Below are 21,986 nucleotides of genomic sequence, written 5' to 3' on the forward strand. Positions count from 1 at the left end.
TTGGCTATAGTTAATGATTGTGTGTGTGAATTAGTGTGTTTTGGTGTTTCCCAGCACTGGGTTGCAGCCAGAAGTGTATTGGCTGTGTAAAACATATGATGGATAAGTTAGTGGTTCATTCTGCTGTGTCAATCCCTGATGAACAAAGGGACTAACCTGAAGGAAAATGAATGAATGAATAAATGAATAAATTATTTAATGATTATCTGATGTGGACAATGTTCAATATAGGTATAAACTATGCCTTTGTACACCCAACAATAGACCTTCTTTTCAAATCAGAGAAGTTGCAGAAAGAAGACAAAAAACTCTCAGAAATAAAGGTACAAAGTCTGCCACTGGGGTGGTACCTTTTCAAAATCATTGTTGCTAACTGGTCTTTTGAGGTATTAATAGTTAAAAGCACAAATCTTTAGCTATAGTACTTCAAGGTACAAAGGTGAACCTTAAATGTACAAACGTTTACTTTAAAGGTACTAAAGTGCAGCTGCAGAGCACAAAAGTGTACCTTTTTAAAAGGTACCACCAGAATGACAAATTTCGTACCTTTATTTCTGAGAGTGTGTAAATTGGAACGGTGCTCTTTCCAGCAAAAAACTGTACTAGCTGCAATATATTAGTCAAATGTAGAAAGTCTGGGTTTTGGACAATACAATCTAATGGCAGTTTTTAACTCTTTAAATTAGTGGCTATTTTGAATTCGTGAAATCTCATTTGTACAATTTAATATGATTTGTTCATCCCAAAATGATAGTTGGGTTTAGCTGCGGGTTGGGTGCCACGCCTCTTTTTCAAAATTGTACATTTTCTAATGACTGTACTGGACTGAACGAATTAGCCACTAAACTGACAAAACATTAAATATTTGTTTCCTCCTGAGATCAGGCTGTTTTTTAGCATCCTAAATCTTAAACTCAACCTGAGCAGCAGCAAAATGTCTATTGAAATAATGAAACACTTCACTGAAGCTCTAAAAACTGATCAGCAGCAGCAATTACCAGACCCTTAAAATGTAAAATATAGTCCATGTGTTTGCTGATGCATTATACAGTATGATTAAACACTGAATGGGAAAGGCCTGATTTATAGAATAGGATTTAGGGCATCTTGCTCTAATTAGTAAAAATGAGCAATAAAACACTGAACTCTTAAAAAATTAGATTACCAGCATTTACATCATTGGCACATGCATGAAAATCTTACAAGTGTATGTGATATTCTTCAGTAATTACATGAAGTCGTTTCTCATGATGATGAATAACGTATCTGTGATCTTGCACATGCTTTTTCCATGTCATAGTGTTATTATCCACTGACATTTTGAATTATTCTCATTAATAGCTTTCATGAAGTCACAGGAGAGTTATGGTGCTGTTCATTTAGTTGATTGCTCCGTTCCATTTTATGGGTTCTTTATCTATGGTGTCTAGCACCAAAAAGCAGAGCAATCTTCCCATCACATGTTGAGATAATTAACTGTGATTTGCTTAATCAAGGTAAAGACATCCAGATGAAGAAATGATTTCATGACATTTAAAGTCAAGCAAGCTGTTTAGTTTGGTTCAATTGAGAACATAAAGCTTGGGTATTTTTTCAATGGTACTTGGTATTTCTTGGTATACCAGAACACAAATTCTAAATCTTATTAGGTACTTTTCTTTACAATATTGACCCTGGTACACAAGACCCGTCAATTGTTGATTTCTGAAATTGAGATTTATGCATCTTTCAATTGATGTTTGGTTTGGTAGGATGTGATAATATTTTGCTTAGCTACAATGTGTGATCTGAGGATACTGAGAAAATCACCTTGAATTTATCTAAATGTAGTGCTTGGCAAGGCACATTACTTTAGTTATTATTACCCAAACTGAAGCTTTGATTTATTTGTAGTAATGACATATTTCATCTTCATGGAACATGAGATAAAAGAAAAATCTATAATTTTGACCATTACAGTGTGTTTTTGGCAATATATGGTTGTTTATCCTCATTTACAATCATCTATATGCATTAGGAAGATTTTATTCAAAGCAAGGTAAACTATATAGAATGTGCACATTTGATCAGTCCTTGCTTTCCCTGGAAATTCAGGTTGCATTTCTTTAAATGAATGCACAGTGTTTGTTTGATAAACTAGGGAAGGTCGAGGAAAGTTTGACGTTATATTTATAAGTGATTACACTCATGAATTTCTTTTGGTGCATGAAGAAAATCTCTTAGACCGAAGAAGAGACAGAATATGAAATTTGGGGCTAGGCTCTTTTGCCAACATGCAAGCAACCGCCACAACTGTTCTACAGCCAACTAGAAACCACTGAACCTAGCAACTGCAAACAAACTATGCTCTCTAAATAACACTCTAAATGCTTTAAAAACTACATAGAAGTACCATAGAAATCCCCTTAGTAACCACTTTCACAGTGTTACGAACCCTTTTTTTAATCAAATCAAAATAATTAATTCATAAAGGGAATGCAACATAAAGAGGACACATGAACTAAGTTGTCTAAATTAACTTATTTAAAGTTATTACAACCAAAACAATCAAACCAATCATGTGTCACAATTAAATAAGAATGAATAAAGAATCAATAACTCATGTTCTCCAACAAATATACAACACTAACCAAAGACTATCAACCCAACAATTAACAAACTAGATCAAAGTAAGACTTAAAGAAAACAAAACAGGAAATTAAAGAAAATAAAAGAAGCTTGATGGCTGGCAGTGAAGTCTCCTCTGTCTCCGCTCAAGGTTGGTCCGTATTTATAGCCAATTTCAATAAGCGCAACTCGCTGCAGGTGTGCAAAGGTGGACCCTATAGGAAACAAACAGTGAGTGACGTCATGACACACAAGCAAGCACAGAGACAGGCACAACAGAGACAGGCAACAGCCATAACAACTGTAGTATGACAGTATGTACAGTGCTGCGTAAAAGTGAATGATCCCCTTGACCAGTTTAAAATTTTGTGAACCTATGTAAAATATCTTACCCAGGACAGTACTATGTAAAATAAATAAACAAAATAAAATATTTTATGACCTCTCTTATTTTGTAAAATTTGTTTCAAATTTTCCCCAATTCTGCAAGGGGTTCACAAATTTTAAAGCATATAGTTTACATAATGTCAGTTCAATGTATGTATATCACTGCATGTGCTTATTCAGAGGGAATTCATTCATTCATTCAACATTTTCTTTTCGGCTTAGTCTCTTTATTAATCTGGGGTCGCCACAGCGGAATGAACTTATCCAGCATGTGTTTTTACGCCCTTCCAGCTGCATCAGAGGGAATTACTATATGAAAGCTAAAGTTATTATTTGTGAAAATTAAAATTAACCCCTAGTAGCAAAGGTAACATCAAGCAGCTGAAACCAATTTGGATACTTAAAGGTGCAGTAGGTGATCTGCCAAAATGCTAATCGGTTAGCATAATATCTTTAAAACACAGTCTCATCCCTGCCTGTCTAAAGCCATGCCTCCTGATATCATGACCTTAAAGACGCGCATCATAAAGATGACAGTAGACAACTTACTACGTCAGATCATGTAGCCAGTTCGATAACTTTATAGTACTTTATAATAATATAATTCTGAACAAAAAACTGTATTACATCTAGCACGTTTTCAGTGTAGCAAGCTTGTCGTAATGTGCAATAAATCATGCATGCAGGGGCCGCTCGTCTCACTCTCTCATGCGCTTTGTTCAAAAGCAACTACTGTATGCTTAGTAGTTGGCCGGCGGCATGCAGGAATTACACTTATTACTAAGCCATACTTACATGCTGTTTCAAACTGAATATTCAAAATAGCATGGTAAGCAATAAAGGGAGCGCGTCACAGTCAAAAATGAACCAATGTAAAAATAAAACCAACTTCAGCTCAGTAAAGCAGGCTAGGCGGAATATTGCTATTTATTAATGTTTATATTTTTGAACTAAATAGAGTAAATATAAACATTATCGTTGCAGTCACATCAATCTTCAGTGGCTGAACATCGTGCATATAACCCGTTCGTAAAACAACAAAATCTACATACTGTAAGCTTTGAGAGACTAAAATAGCTTTAAAACATAACATTACCTAATAGAAATACTAAAACATTACCTAAAATAAAAACTATTGTCTAAAAGAAATGTTTCCATCATGATGTCATCCCCCCTCCACCATGCAAAAGTAACTCCAATAATGATTCAAGATTTTAAAAAGTTCTGATTCAGCATTTGCTTTTACCTCTCTCTCTCTCTCTCTCTCTCTCTCTTTCTCTGTGCAGGTTATGAATGTGGTGCGTCTGCATGTGCAAACGGCAGATATGTATGAAAGGCTGCTCAGATGTACAAATCTACATTTGTTGACAGACAGTTTGGACAGCTTATCAGAATAATGGGATTTGTTGGCTTGACAGATTTTAATTGGACGAACATTGTTTTTTGTCTTATGCCTTACCCAGAATATAAAAATACATATAAATAAATTTAGATCATTTACTTTAATCATTAGTGTTGGCATGTGAAAAGATTTTCAACCACCATAACAAAAGCTGTTTCTGAAGACAATCACCTTCTGCACCTTTATTTCCTACTTGGAAATAATGTCTCGAACATCACTAGAAATTGGACATCTGACCTCATGGCAGATTGATGAACCCCAATGTCAGCTAGAAGTAAAAACCCATTGTAACTAATGTCAAAAAGCACCCTTAAAATAGCAAACGAGGAACTCATTCAGGCATCTCTGACAGTATCTGGGGTAAATATGCATACCTTTAGAATCAGATAAAAATCGAATAGACATGCATTTATAGAAGAGTTGCAATAAGGGAGTCTCTATTGATGGGGCGCTCTATACTGCTCAGTAAACACCATTTTTTAGATGTGATGTTAAACTGAAATTCTGACTCTCTGTGGTTAAAAATCCCAAAATTGGCCCTCTGGCTTTGGTCCATCATAGTCTCCTAAACATCCTCATATCATAATTGGCATAATCATCACCAATCAGCTAGTGTGTGGCGTGCAGTCTGGCATAATATGGCGAATTCTGCACAGGTGAATGCTGCACACTGGTGGTGGATGAGGAGATTCTCCCCAAAAATGTGTAAAGTGCTTTGAGTGTCCATACATAAAGCACAATATAAATGTAAGGAATTATTATTATTATAAATTTTTTAAAAAAGGAACAAGGTTTCAACTTTGCCAGAGAGCTTGTGTACAAACATCCTATAAATGCATGTCCTAATTTTGCAGTTACACTGATTGCATCTTGTAGTGTAGTGTACTGTTTTTGTCTACACTCAAAATATAGAAACATTTGAAACTGATAAACATACATCTGACAATTGATGCATAAAAACAATGATGGTAATGGGAATTTTAACAGATGATGGCCATGGTAAATCAAAAAAAATGTTGAATTGCTCATGGGGTTCTTTAACTTTTAAGCAGCACTGTATATGACACAGTGGATGCTTAAAACTGTTATGTCACATAAACCATTTTTGATCAATTCGCCAAAAACTGAATTTCAGCTATAATCTTAGCATATCTCTCAAAGCGATGTGACATCATCTAGTGGGCCAATCTGTCTAGTGGGGCGCTGGGATTAAAACTTGTTGCATAGCTAGTGTATTTTGGGACTACTGATGGATAAAAAAGGAATTAGAGTTCAATTAATCCCCAAGAACCCTTCGTGCTAAAAGGTTCTCAAAAACCTGCTGCTGTGACAGCTCATATTCTCAAATCTCCATCTGGGAATATTAGTGCTCTGCCAAACATAGATTTGTCATCCTATCTGATGAGAAGATTAGCTGTTTTAGGTGTGCTCGACAACTTATACTGGCATGCTGCTTGGAAATCTTCAGGAACAGAGTGTCCTGCCTACTGAAGTGCTTTAGATTTTTGAATAGTGAAATAGAGCTCGCTAAAAATAAGCTAATAGGCAGTAACTGTAAATGTTTCTCTTCAAGTTACGTCTCATTAACTGGAATACAAACATTGAATTTGAACTGCATAAACAATATTCACATGAAGTACATGTAGATGTAGCATTTATACATCGTTTTACACTAACAAAGGGAATTATGTGAGTTTGAAAACATTGGCAATGATCACACTCTTCATTGTATTCTCATATTCAGTGTGCGTAAATGAGTTAATGAGATGTAACTTTTTAAATGCAATCGACTTTTAAAGCAATTGCAGATTAACTTATTTTTAGTCACAATCTTCTCATTCAAATATATCATATGGTTATTCTTGAGTACAAGATTACTTTTAGAAAATGGCTTAGTGAAATAGATTTTGTTGTATAGTATTTTTCAACCCAGGCTCATGCTGATTATGTAGGGGTGAGTTGGGCACAAAGTAACACTTTTTGGTTTTGGCCAAAGAATGAACAAAGTAATAGGGTTAGACAACCCCTATTTCTTTCCCAGCAACACACAGGCCTCTCCTACAAATGAGCACTAAAAGTATCGCCAGATTTTTCTGTTTGTGTGCCGCATTGCCAAAATGCCAGGAGTAAAACTGTTACTGTTTATCCCACCTGTGGGGCAAGTTGTAACAGACAGAGGGTTAGTTCACAATTACTGTAGTTTCACAATTAATTTTAATTAATTTTTTAAAAATAGTATATTGCCTTAGTACTTAACACAATTGTTTTTAATTTTACATAGCAAAGCATGTTTATTTATTTATCTATTGGATAAACACATTTGGATTTATTTGCATCATTATCCATTATTTTATAATGCATGTAATTGCATTATTAGCAATAAAAAAACATTCTATTAAAAATATTTTTTATTAAAAAAAGTTCTCAACATTACACTCAAAAAAAAAAAAATTACAAAAAATTTTAACAAAAAAAGATTTTGTTAGTTTAATTGGTGTCCAATAGTGTGTAGCTTATTTGTATCACCCTGTTACAACTAGCCCAGCTCTGTCGTATTTCCCCAAAATTGGCTAAATCTAACAACACTAATCACAACAATATAAGACTTCACTAACATACTTTTACAGATTTTTTTTAAAAATAAAAACAAATATAGACTATAATAAAAAAACTATTATACTGCAAAAATGGTTTCTCCTGTGTTTGTCAACCAAATTTTGACAAACTTTTACAATAATTGGCAGGAAGATGTCTGCCAACACTGTGGAAAGACCTCAGAAGCATGCCATGCTTAACCCTGAGCAAATACCTTAAGAACCTGTGTTACAAATTACCCCACGTTACTTTGTGCCTTGCTCTCCCACTACCCTTATATACATTCCTGGAGAGTGCCAAATATGCACCAGGAAGTACGTTTTTTGCAGTTTACAGTTTTCTCTCATGAGTGCCATTCTGTTCTCGCGTAAATCCACCAGAGGCTGCTGTCGACTGACTAACTGACTGACTGACTGATCCTGCCACCCACCCACCCCCTTTCCGAAACCCAATTATGTTTTAAAAAACACAGTTAAACCACCCATACATTCCTCTGGCTACATAATTTGCAATCTCCAAAAATGTACATAGGAGTACGTTTTCAGAATGAGCCTATGTTGGTATTTTTAATTTTGTGATGTTTTGTGTGCATACAATAAACAATAGTGCTTATGCAGATGACATGAAAATTGATTCTGGCCTACAACATCTTCACATCCGTAATGTTTTTTTTATATACAAATGTCAAAGTAACTTTGTAAATCTAAAAATAAAAAAAGTAAAACAGGCTTTGATTCACAAAATACTCCAACTTCATATTCAGATGGCACAGATGTCCTTGTGCCTGCATCTTCTTAATTATTCAGCTCATAACGATCACTGATAGGCTGAGAATTTTCAATTAGGCACAATTGCCTAGTGCTGAGTGTATTTTTTTCTGTTTAAGTGAATTAGGATCCCTTTAACCTCATCTCCAGGGATATTAATCTGATAATCTCTGGAGAGCATTAAGCTCAATGTACAGTTTCTGAGCCTGCTCACCAATGTAATAAACATAGATTGAGCTCTTAAATTAATGATCTGCTTTGACTTTTTGACATATTACCACATGGGATTTTTTAAAATGATTATTATAGTGTTATTTTATAACATTGGATTTAAATTACAGCAGCAATTCCACATGTCACATTTGATGAATCTATATACAATTTTTGTGTTCCCTCTAAAGTTAATTTATAGAAATAATACAAGAGCTTTACATAAAAGAATATGTAAGAAGTTATTTTAATGTTTATTTTACCATTCAGCAAAGAAATTCAGGTCAGAGTCAAGTCAAGCAAACTAGCTCCAATTTCAGATCACTATAAAAATTGTCTCATCGTGACTGCACATAACAAACTGCTAATTAATGCAATACGTATTCAAATGAGGGTTGTGCTTTACGTTATCATATCACCACCAAGTCACATTGCTAAGACAAAATGAATCATTAATCTTGGAGGGAATTACCATGACAGATAACAGTGGGGTTACTGAAGGGCACAACTGAAAGAATAAGAAAAAAGAAAGTGAGTCTTTTTTTATGCACTGGTTTTCTGCTCTTTTTGTTCTTGGTAGAAGCGCTGGAGTTTTTGCACCTGCATTAAAACTGGAAGTGTGTAACCTCACATTCTAAGCGAGATTAGTGTCGTGCACCAACAGAAAACAGTGCCAAGATAAATCCTTTTCCTAGAATTTAACTTTAGCGATTGCACTGGTGTAATGACACTCACAGAGCAGGCCATGGAATGGTAATCACAACTTGTTATGTGAGCTTTTGCAAATACCCGAGATCAGCTTAGAACATGTAACTAACTGTCAACCTGTTAGAAACAGAACATGAAGACATATAAATATATTTTTAAGTATCATAAGGCTTTGAAATTTACATGTCCATGTGAATATTTTACACAAATCACAGACATAAAAAAGAGCAGCAAACAATGTTTTCTTTTCAGCCTTTTTGCAGGTTTAACCTAGTCAATTGTAAGACTTTTAAAGACCATTTTGAATTAAAAATGAGACTTTTAGGCTAAGCACTAATGATTATGTCTTATTTAAAAAAAAAAAAAAAACATTTAAGGTCAAAATTATTAGCCCTTTTAAGCTTGCTTTTTTCAATAGTCTACAGAACAAACTATTGTTATACAATAACTTGCCTAATTACCCTAACCTGCCTAGTTAACCTACGTAACCTGGCTAAGCTCTTAAATGTCATTTTAAGCTGTAGAGAAGTGTCTTGAAAAATGTCTAGTAAAATATTATGTACTGTCATCATGGCAAAGATAAAAGAAATTAGTTACTGGAAATGAGTTATGGAAATGAGTTATTAAAACTATTATGTTCAGAAATGTGTTGAAAAAAATCTTCTCTCTGTTAAACAGAAGATGGGGAAAATATATATATTCTTCCTATATATGGGGCGAAGCAGTGGCGCAGTAGGTAGTGCTGTCACTTCACAGCAAGAAGGTCGCTGGTTTGAGCCTCGGCTCAGTTGGCGTTTCAGTGTGGAGTCTGCATGTTTTCCCAGGGTTTCCTCCCGGTGCTCTGGTTTCCCCCGTCATAAGACATGCAGTACAGGTGAATTGGGTAGGCTAAATTGTCCGTATTGTATGAGTGTGTGTGGATGTTTCCCAAAGATGGGTTGGGACTGGACATACGCTGTGTAAAAACTTGCTGGATAAGTTGGCGGTTCATTCCGCTGTGGGGACCCCGGATTAATAAAGTAACTAGGCCGACAAGGAAATGAATTATATATATATGTATATATATATATATATATATATATATATATATATATATATATATATATATATATATATATATATATATATATATATATATATATATATAGAGAGAGAGAGAGAGAGAGAGAGAGAGAGAGAGAGAGAGAGAGAGAGAGAGAGATTTGAATGTGTCTAAACAAGAAAACTTTAATTGTATACACTTTTTAACATAATATTTCTTTTTTTTTTTTGTTAATGACAAGTTTAACATTGTTAAAAAATATTTATTACAGAGACAATGACATAAATAATCAAAAATATACATTTGTTGACTTTTGGTCCAAACTGATTGAATATAATATATCATGTTAAGTGATATGTTGCTCAGTTATTATCATGAGGAATTGTATAATTGTTTTTAGTTTTCTTTCCCTAATTAGAGAATTTAATTTAGAGAAATTGCTGTAAAAAAATTCAAACAGCTATTGTAAATTGGATCTCGTTGCAATAAAGAAACTTGAAAAGAAAAAAGTTTTATTGAGATGGATTGTCTGTGATCGGATGGATGGTCGGCCCATTATAGGTAGCTTTACTTTGACCCAGGAAAATTGAGACCTTTTTAAAATTATTTAAGACCTACAAGACAATATTTCAGTGATTTTAAGACTTTTTAAGGCCCCGCGGGGACCCTGCTTTTCTTTTTCATAACGTTTTGAAATCACATTGATGGTTAAAAATATATTAAACACTATACAAAAGTTATGAGTAAAACCTTTGTTGAGTTTTAGTAGATACATTGAAGGATCAGCACTTAATATCATGAATATGCCTAGCAAACCATTAACAGCTTGTTGCATAAGAGTAAACTAATGGTCTGGGCTCTTTCAGATGTGCACTTTGAACCTTTATCTTATCTCCATACCACACATCAGAACCTCAGGACCCTCAGTCGGGTCAAAAGCACCCAATCCATTCAATGCCAGTGAGTCAATATGTCAATATTAAGAAAAAAAAGGTACTTTCAAAAGGTACATTTTTTATCTTAGCATATACAGTTGAAGTCAGAATTATTAACCCCCTGAATTATGAGCCCCTCTATTTATTTTTTCCCCCAATTTCTATTAAACGGAGAAAATATTGTTTCAACACATTTCTAAACATAATAGTTTTAAGGACTAATTTCTAATCACTGATTTATTTTATCTTTGCCATGATGACAGCCAATAATATTTGCCTAGATATTTTTCAAGACACTTCTGTACAGCTTAAAGTGACATTTAAAGGCTTAACTAGGCTAGTAAGGGTACCTAGGCAGGTTAGGGTAATTAGGCAAGTTATTGTAAAACAATAGGTTATTTCTGTAGACTATCGAAAAAAAATATATCTTAAAATATAGTTTGTAGTTAAAAAATGCTTTTATTCTAACTGAAATAAAACAAACAAGACTATATTTAGAAGAAAAATTATTATCAGACATAAACTGTAAAGTTTCAGCTCTGAAAAACATCAAATTATTTATTCTACCTTTCAGAATGTTGGAATGTTCTGCTGTAAACACAATGTAGCTGTTTTTGTTGCCTGTGCCTTTAACGCTAGTTCTCCCTGCCCACCCTTCCCACGTGCCTGTCAGTGTGTCTTTGTCTCTGTCTCTGTCAGATAAACAGCTCAGAGACAGACACGAAGGGAGCAGATCTCGTAACATAACATTTGTGAGAAATACTACAGTAGGAACTATCTCAATGATTATTTTATGTATTTGTTGTGGAGATAGGTTAAGCCTTTGGATGAGTCACACACAATGTCATTACAATTACATTAACTTTGCACTGTTTTTGCACAGTAAATGTGACAGGATACAGATTAATGTCTACCGATGTATGGATACTCATTATGTTAATGTACAAAATAAACCTGATTTAACATCCACAAACTGGGATTAAAGTGTCTTCTTTGATAATTGTACTGACACGCTGCTGTGGTGATGATAATAAAATCACTGTAATTCATAGTTAAGTGTTAAAGTAGTTAAACTCATTTCTGATCACATTTATTTATGATTGATGATCACAGTTAGCTGAACAGGTCTTTTAATCCTGGTTGGTTTGCACACATCCTGTCTTGTTGATATGATTACACGTGTTAATAGTTACTACAGAGACATCTTAAAACGCGGCTGTTAATTAATTCGGTGGGCGAGGAAACTGCACTACTATGTCGTTGCGGTGGGCTTCAAAATGGGAGGAATTTGGAACCTAATTTAATGTCAGGAAATAAAAAAAATTACCTCAGTATGACTGTGGACACACTATACCTACACACAGTTCTGTCCAAACCGCTTCCAAAAGATGATTTACATCATTTGACCTATAATTAATAATATTACTTTTAATGCAACACCTTAGTTGTTTAAATTGCTAATGCACTTGTTTATAACAGAACTTGTGCAATACATTCATCCATCCATCCATCCATCCATCCATCCATCCATCCATTCATCCATCCATCCATCCATTCATCCATCCATTCATTCATTCATTCATTCATTCATTCATTCATTCATTCATTCATTCATTCATTCATTTTCTTTCAGCTTAGACCCTTTTTTTCATTAGGGGTCGCCACAGCAGAATGAACTTAGCAGCACGTGAAGTTGTATGTTTTACACAATGGTTAAGTACTAGGAAATTGTGCAATAATATTTTTTAAAATTCATTGCTGAATTTTGTGTATATTCATGTGATTAATTACAATAAAAATCATACAATTAATTGCGATTAAAAAATAATCTAAGTAAACACTATTAAAAGTAAATTCCGTTATTGTCAGGCAAGTTTGTTGTAGTGGCGTAATTTGCAAACAATGCTCACATTCTTGAATTAGAAAGAAAACGAAACCTTATGAAAAGTTATGTTTAGTCATAAAGAAAAACAAAATTGTTTTGGATTATTTTAGTAAAATATATTTTTAGAATATTCCAAGGTATTGCAAGCCTTTGATCTTTTTCTTGACTTATAGTTTCAATAACTGTCATTAGACTGGTGCTGAGCAACAATGTTGACAAATTAAATAACAAAACGCTTTATGGTGACAATGATCAATGATAAAGTGGTGGTCTACAACATTAGTTCAAAAGGGTAAAATTATTAATATTAATATTTGTACAGATATTTTGCATATAAGAGTATCCATATTTAGCTTTTGGCACTGCATTATAGCAGTATTTTAGTTTTTTTGGGGATGTTTCTTTTTCTTATAGTATTATTTTTACTATTATAATTTCATTCAGTAAAGCCTAATATATTCACTCCCCATAAAATTATTTAAAAGATGTCTACAATAATCATACCACACATTTTCCTTAATCAACACAAATCTGTGAACTTAAATAAGTAGTGTAGCAGGCCTGTTAATGTGTGTTTTTGATTAGGCTCATTTCTCATTTGTATAATCATTACATTTGTATTTACTTTATGCATTAATTTAATAAATGCATTTATTTTATTTAATGATTTAGAGAAAAGTAATTTCTAGATTTTATTGAGGTTACTGCTCATTAATTTTTTATTAACAACATATGATTGCCACAATGGCAACACATCCGCATAGTCTAGAAACATGCACTGACATACTCAATAGGAAAATTGGAAGATTTCCCAAAACAAAATCAGAAGACAGATGGCATCTACTTTGTGTCCATTTGTCTCCTTTGTCTCTGACTTGGATCACTTCATATTCAGTTTAAATGTACTCTTTGCAATGAGAATGATCACAGCACAGCATTTCATGATCAGAGAGGACAACAATGAGATGAGACCACCACAGGGATTCTCATTAAACACCTCAAACCAAGAAGGACACTCTGGCATCAGATCAAGACCACTGGAGCCATGGATGCTGTCAAACTGCCGGACTTTTCTTTGTGTGTGTTTGGCATCATGTTGTCCAGTCTGACATTATGAAGACTGAGATCTTACAGTGGACATGGACGTCCATTCTGACATGGTACCGTTATTAAGGATTACTAAAATTCACACAGTGTGGGCCGAGATTATGTTCAAAGAAAAAAAGGTCAAAAACAGCTTCTGTTGAACTGTCAATTGTATTGAACTTGTTTCATGAAAAGTACCTGGTTTTTCTTTTAATTATTTTTAATTGTTTCTCTTTGGGGAGGCATGGTGGCTCAATGGTTAGAACAGTTACCTTACAGCAAGAAGGTCAGAGGTTCGAGCCCCTCCTGGGGCAGTTGGAAATTTTGTGTGGAGTTTGTATGTTCTTCTTGTATTTGCATGGGTTTCCTCCGTGTGCTCTGGTTTGCCCCACAGTCCAAAGACATTCGATAACAACCCAGGCTCATTATGATTACGTACCCCTATATACATATCTGGAGAGAGCAAAATACGTCCCAGGAGCTACGTTTAAACAAACCCACCAGAGGCCGATTAGTACGCGTTTTCAGACCTTAAAATTTTAAAGAAGAAACGCAGCCATCATAGCTCTGGCTACATAATTCACAGTCTCTGGAAATGTATATAGGATGTTTTCAGAATGAGCCTATGATGTCCAGTAAAGGAGAATTAGTAAACTAAAAAATGGCCTTAGCATATGAGTGCGTACGTGAATGTGAGAGTGTATAGGGGTTTCCCAGTACTGGACTGCGGCTGAAAGGGCATCCGCTGAGTTAAAAATATGGTGGAATAGTTGGCTGTTTATTCTACTGTGGCTACTTCGATAAATAAGGCACTAAGCCGAAAGAAAATGAATGAATGTTCCTTACTGTATAGCTGCTTTGACACGATGTGCATTGCATAGAGTGCTGTAGACCATTTTGAGGCATACAAACAAAAACAATAATCCCAACGTATTTTCTGTTTTAAATATTTTATTTCTATACCTTCCAGAAATCCAAAAAGAGCCACATATTGATAAATAATGTTATGATAGCTGTTTTAACATTAAGTTATGATCGAATTGCCTCTTGTTACAGGAAATGTTCATGGGCCAATGGCATGACCACATTGAAATGGTCTATAGAAATAAAGGTCACTTGACTTGATATAAATGCAGTTAGATTAATAATTTTTATTTGAATAATTTATTTATTTTAAAGCATAAGTTCACCTAAAAATCTAAATTCTGGAATTAACTACAATCCTCAATCTCTGTTCTAATCTCCTGAGACCTTTGTTAACCTTTGGAACTCAAATTAAGACATTTTAGGTGAAATCCAGGAGCTATCTAAGCCATAGACAGCAAAGTATATGAGATGTTCAGAAAAGCAACCAAAAACCATGTCAGAACTTCAGTACTTCAGCTGCAATCATACAAAGCCCCAAGAACACTTTTGTGCACAAAAATACTTAAAAAAAAAACAATACTTTATACACAGATATCATTTCTTCAAGGTTTTTCTTCATCAGGTTCCAGTGCACGATTAATAACAGAATTTACACTTTTGAACTAATATTTTAATTACTTTTAATAATTAATTACTTGTGACATTCCTACTGACTTAATTAATAGTCTGCATGTTTTTCATTTCCTTTTTTATTTTTAATTAAATGATTTTAACTAAATGTTTAAATAATAATAAAAAATGTAATGTAATTTTATGTTGATCTATTTTGCAGTGCAGTTGACTTGTTAATATTAGTTCTGTAGTTTTATTATTTTCAGTTTTGGTGGCATTAGTAATATCATTATCTTTAGCATCTTGTCCATAGGCTGGCCATGTGAACAGCAGTACTCCTGTAATAGAATTGCACGTGTTTTACTGCAGGCTGACAACAACAAAAAATAAATAAACGAAAAACATACCAAAAGGTCAAAATGATACAATATATAATTGTAGTATTGGTCACCAGAGCATTTTATTAATGCTAAAACACATTGTATTGAAACAACTAAGCCAACTGTCACCTGATCTCCAGCAAATATGTATGTTTGCACCATTTCGTTCATCACTGATGTAACTGTGAACATTGTATAGCACTTGAAAATGTGATGTGTTGTGAATGTCGTGCTCTATAGTGATTAATGATGACATCTTTGTAATGCGTTCTCTGCTGTCACACCCACAGACTAGTATTGATCACTTCACTCCAGTAATGGAAAAAACAGCATCAGTGTGGTTTTTCCTTTCAGACTTGACATGATGTCATTCTCAACTGATTGTTCTTACTAAAGAAGCAATGTAATTCTAAAGAAAGTGTTTAACAACTGTTTAATGTGTTGGTGACATAAGGTGAAAAATAAATAGCTACATTTTGATGAAAAATAAATTAAATAAAGACTTTTTGGGATAAACTGAATAATTTGAATCTTTCTAAATTTTAATACTATAAAAACGTGAATCGACAATGCAACGTGTGTTGCTGAATAAAGTTGGTGTTAGAAGACTTTTTTTATGCTTTGCATTGATTAGGTCATTTCTAGCTATAAGTGGAGAGCTTTCTGAAAGTAGGTTGAGAGCTACCAGGAAGTGCAAAGTCTCTAATGAATATTTAACATTGAGAGATTACAGCTCAACACAGTGACATTCGCCGCTACACTCACGTAGCTCTGAGCCTCTCAGCTTTGCTCACAGATCAGCAGCTTAGTATAAGATAAACCAACCTTGCAAGTGAGAAATATGAGGAACTCCAAATGTTTATACCTGTAGTTATTGTTATTACTATTTTTTAAAAAACTATTTATTAATGGTATCAGCACTGCATGCAATTAAATAGCAACCCTTTTTAAATGTGGTCAAAATCATTCATTAAAATCAAGTCACATGTCTTTGAATAATGGTTTTTGAATAATGGTTTTTATCATACACTCTTATTTTTAGAAACCTATCTATCTATCTATCTATTTATCTATCTATCTATCTATCTATCTATCTATCTATCTATCTATCTATCTATCTATCTATCTATCTATCTATCTATCTATCTATCTATCTATCTATCTATCTATCTATCTATCTATCTATCTGTCTATCTGTCTGTCTGTCTGTCTGTCTGTCTGTCTGTCCGTCTGTCCATTGCTTTAGCAGTGCAGCATAAGATCTCATGATCACAAAGAATCATAATGTTATTATATTATAATAATTTATCCAACAGTTCTCTCTGGTACTTGAATCTGAGAGCACTTAGAGAAGAAAAGATTGGCGTATTTTCAAAATACAGCTAATAAATTCATTATAAAATTGATGTGACGTTGTTCCTCTCTTTTTTATTTTGCAATGCAAAAATTATACCATGGTAATTGTAGTGAAATGACTGTGAGATGAAACTCACATTTCAGGAATAAATGTATTTTGTGTTGGCCACTCTTTGGCCATCTGTTTGTTTCTAATGAGTATCCTGTTTTTTTTTTTTTTTACTGCTGGCCAGTCCAGTAAAACGAAAAACAGAAGAAATGCCCGCATGTGTTTAACATTTTTCCTGATCGCAAACACTGCAGTGCTGCTTTGGCTTTTTCGGGGTTAATTATTGTGATATTCCGATTGCAACAGAGAAATACTAGGAAATCTGTGTAGACTGATGGCATTGCATGATGTTCAGCCTAATAATCTCAAAATGTCAGCAAAATCATTTACTTTGTCATGACTTTAGACATTATGCTAGAGAATCATTCAAATACTAGCTCTAAAGTCAAGTCAAAGTTTATATATAAAGGGCTTTTTAAAAACAAGTGCTTACTAAAGTGCTATACACACATATACACCATTAAAAAAAAGGACAAATACAACAGACACATGACTCTCATAAGGTATTAACAACCAAAGAGTAAAAGTGGGTTTTAAGACTAGATTTAAAAAGAGAAAGGGTTGTGGCCTGCCTAACTTGGGGAGGCAAATTATTCCAAAGTTTGGGGGCCACCACTGCAAAGGGACGGTCCCCCCTTGTTTTTAACTTTGCCCGTGGAACAGCCAAAAGTAGCTCAGTACATCAGTACATCTAAGTGCCCTTGTTGGAGTGTACAATTGGATTAATGAGGACAAGTATCTTGATGCTAGTCCATTTAGGCATTTAAAAACCAAAACTAAAATCTTAAAATGTGTCCTAAACTGTACAGGAAGCCAATGAAGAGAAGCCAGTATGGGTGCAATGTGCTCCCGTTTGCGTGTCCCCATCAGCCAATGAGCAGCAGCATTCTGCACCCTCTGCAGACGAGTAATGGTGGTATGGCTAATACCCACATAGAGGGCATTACAATAAAGTGACGTTGGTAACGTACTAACGAATAAGTAACGCCTTCTGCTGTTTTGACATCAGCTGCAGATATAAATGAATGGTGGAAGAAAGTATAAAGAAAGAAAGTTCCTCATATAAATGGGGTTTTTAGACTCTCCGTGTTTGATTTTCTATTTTCTATTTATGATTATGCTGTCGAACTGTTGTAGAAACGCAATATCACATGAGTAGCAGTGCGATATGGCTGTAATCGTCACTGGTGCAACCACTTACCACTCACTAGTGTCACTAGTGTCGATATACAGCCATATCGCACTGCTACTGGTGTGATATTGCTCATATTTAGTACATTGTTCATTAAAAAAAAAAAAAAAAAAAAAAAAAAAAAAGAGACACCTGAATGTAATTTTGTAAGTAAATAAGAGCCTCCTGTTACTGCATTGATAATAATGTTTTAGCTGGTAACAAGTTATTTAGCTCTAAAAGATCCGTAGAGAAGCATTTTATTTCTTAAAGAACCATTTTGGAAAACCCGTACTTTGGTTCGAACAAGTGTTGATCTGTGAAGTGTGAAATTATTTGCGTGCATCAAGCAAAGAAATCATCTTAACAACAATGTTTGATTCATGTGTCCAATGCATTTTTTAAAACTGGAAAAAGAAAAGGAAATCATCATCTTTAAGGAAGATATGTGGTTATAATTTATTTTTTGAATAATCGAGATTGGGCGACACAGTGGCTCAGTGGTTAGCACTGTCGCCTTACAGCAAGAAGGTCGCTGTTTTGAGTCCCTGTTGGATCAGTTTACATTTCTGTGGGGGAATAAGTCGAAGGAAAATTAATGAATGATTAAATGATAAAGATCGACAATCACTTACACATCTGGTGAAATTAAATTGTAAAACAACAACAGTGGACCTCACAGCTATGTTAAATTGTGAAAGTAAGAACATTTTTACATCCATGGTGCAAAGAAAACTCAAGGGATTGGGACTAAACATCTGTGTAGCTTTAAGAAAATCACATATCAGTGAGGCTAGTCAAATAAAAAAAAAAAGATTCCATTTTTTGGGAAGCATAAAGATTAGATGCTGGAGCAATGGAAGAAGGTCACATGGTCTGATGAACCCAGATTTACCCTGTTCCAGAGTTACGAGTGATTGAAGAGGGGTGGATGAAGTGATGCACACATCTAGTGCCAACTATACATGCATGTGGGGGCAGTGCTGTGGTCTGGGGATGCTGCAGTTGATCAGATCTAGGTTCAGCAATGATATGTGCACAAGAATAAGCTCAAAGGACTACCTGAATATACTAAATGACCAGTTTATTTTACCAATAGTATTTTACTTACCTGATGGCATGGGGACATTCCAAGATGACAATTCCAGGATAGATTGGGTTCAAATTGTGAAGGAGTACATGAGGCATCATTTTTATCATTAGGGACAAGTGGTGCTCCCTGCAGAGCCATTTGAGGAGAGGTGAGCTCCAGAGAGGGGGAGCTTAAGCTTGAGCTCCACCTTTTTGCACTTCTTCTATGAGTGATGTCACTGGGGGTAGGGTTAGGGGTGGGGTTGGTGTACGCATTAAAACAGCTACAGGAGGAGGAGCGACAGCTCATGCTCCCCCTCTCTGGAGCTCACCTCTCCTCAAATGGCTCTGCAGCGAGCACCCTCTCATTAGGGATGTGCATCTCAGAACTGAGGCTGATGCAATATGCATCTTGCACCATTGCACGGATACATTAAAGATACATATGAAGCAGCTACCGATACAATACAATTTAATTGTGATACAATGACAATGCAGTACAATCCAATTTCAATTTAATTCAATTCATAACAATGTGATTTCATGCAATACAACACAAGAACATTTAGCTAAGTTTAGCTAAGTTCCTCTAAGATTTCTTCGGCTTAGTTCCTTATTTATCAGGGGTCGCCCAAGCGGAATGAACCGCCAACTGTTTTGACATATGTTTTATGCAGCGAATGTCCTTCTAGCTGCAACCCAGTACTGGGAAACACCCATACACACTCACATTCACACACACTTATACACTATGGGCTATTTGGTTCATCCATTTCACCTGTAATATATGTCTGCAGGGGCACCTGCAGGATTTTTTTTCCAAGGTACAGACAAATCCAGCACCGCCTTGCCCCCTTCCTCCAGTCATGTCAAGATACACTGATGCTTACTGTCAGAGATTGTATTTAGTTTAAGATTGTGTTTAATGTATAAGATATTATTTAAGGGCATTCGTTATGACATTTTGTTTCCTTTTTGCTTTTAATATTTAGTTGTAATCTAAATGCAATAAAAGCACATCAGCACTAAGGAAAAATCAGATGCTCAAGATGTAATCTTTAAAGTTATGACATATTAAAAATATTGCAAATATATGACAAAAGATTATGATACAATACAATTAGTAAAGCTTTAATTAAATCCTTACTTTTCACTGACCAAAAATTAACCACCAGGGCTGCGTTTCCCAAAAGCATCGTAAGCCTAAGAAGTTCGTAGAAATGATCGTACGACTGATCTTAATATTACGGTCTGTTTCCCAAAAGCATCGTTACTTAAGAAGCACTTGAAAATCTTAGTGGATCTACGAGTGCTCTGGAGTAATCGTAAAGCCTTAAGTGCATCGTAAGGAGACAGAGTTATGAGGGCACCTGCTGGACAACCGGCAAATTGCACCTACAATTTACTTCTCTTCAAAGTCATTATTCATTTTATTTGTACGTATATCTCTATTCATTTATATTTTCTACACATTACACAATTCAATATACAAATAATAATGAATAAAGAAAAAAATAAAAATTACATAATAAATGTTAGAATGAAAAAAAAAATTACACTGTTGTATATGGACATTTCGAGGGTAGTAGGCTATATTTTTGTCCTATTAGCAAATGCACATCAGGTGGGGATAATTAGGCTAAACTTTTCAAAAATAAATGTAAGAGCTTATTTATTTATTTATTTATTTACTTATTTATTTATTTTGATGTGAGATAAGCAATTTTTGATAAAGAAATTGATAAATAATTCTACTTAATTAAGGTTTCATATAAATATCGAAAATGATGCTGATGTCATTTCCGGCAAGGACTGTTAGAATTAGTTTTATGCGAGATTGGAGCAAGACAGTGTTTTTACAGTACGACATTTCCAGTTAATTTATGTTTTTAAACTGGCTCAAAAATATATTTTTTTTATGTTATTCGAGTTGAATATACATTCACACAAGTAGAAGAAGAATTATATGGATTGCTATAACATGTGCAACAATAACGAGCCATTCTATAGCGTGACATTTCAGCACTTAACAAACGGATAGCGACTCCTAAGTTGCACTTAAAGCTGGGCTACGTGCAATTGTGTTAAGTGCATTTTTGGGAAACGCACGTGAAACAATAACGAACGTTCGCAAAATGACTCGTAGAAAACGCTCTTAAGTGCTAAGATCAATCGTTATCAGGAAACGCAGCCCTGCACAATTAGAGTAGTGGCAGGGCTCAAACAAAAATATAATTTGTATATTTTTCTTATGAAAAAAAAAATGTAAATGAATTTTGTTTATAGTTTGTCTTTTCATTTAAATATTTTTCTTGGCCAGTTATCTTCTAGATAAAATTGCCTTGAATGGAAGCCGTTCCATGTGAGGAGGCTGTGCAGCAGCTGGATCTGATCTGTATGATGAAAGAGAGTTTCCCCGCCTCAGGTGCTGATGAGACTGCATTCCCTACTCTGCGTGGGGCATCAGCATTTGTCTCATTAGTTTAAGACCTTTTGGCAAATGTCTCAATTAAGTTTATCTGTTTTAAAGAGCGTTTAGTCATTTTGAACCCTATTTTAAACAATAGCTATCTAAATCTAATTCTTAGTTTGCAGACGTAAAGCCAATAGATTTCTGTACCCATCTCCCAACATGCAAGTACATACACACTTTAAAACACACAAGCACACACCTTTATTTGTTGTCATTCTTTCTTGATTTGTCAAAATATCTTAGTGTATACTGATTAATAATCAATTTAAATAAAGTAATAAATAAATAAACAAATAAAACTGCGGCATTAATTCCCACCCTGT

General features: G+C 34.5%; 1 long non-coding RNA gene across 1 annotated transcript; it reads right to left on the bottom strand.

The window, feature by feature from the left end:
• Nucleotides 1-180: 180 nt before the first annotated feature.
• Nucleotides 181-19,379, bottom strand: LOC141385620 (uncharacterized). Its single transcript, XR_012406378.1, has 3 exons — nucleotides 19,231-19,379; nucleotides 19,015-19,134; nucleotides 181-2,822 (listed from the first exon to the last, which is right to left on the bottom strand). It is a non-coding gene; the product is annotated as an uncharacterized lncRNA (long non-coding RNA).
• Nucleotides 19,380-21,986: the final 2,607 nt, after the last annotated feature.

This window comes from Danio rerio, chromosome 5 (genome assembly GCF_049306965.1).
Source record: "Danio rerio strain Tuebingen ecotype United States chromosome 5, GRCz12tu, whole genome shotgun sequence".
Taxonomy (NCBI): Eukaryota; Metazoa; Chordata; class Actinopteri; order Cypriniformes; family Danionidae; genus Danio; species Danio rerio.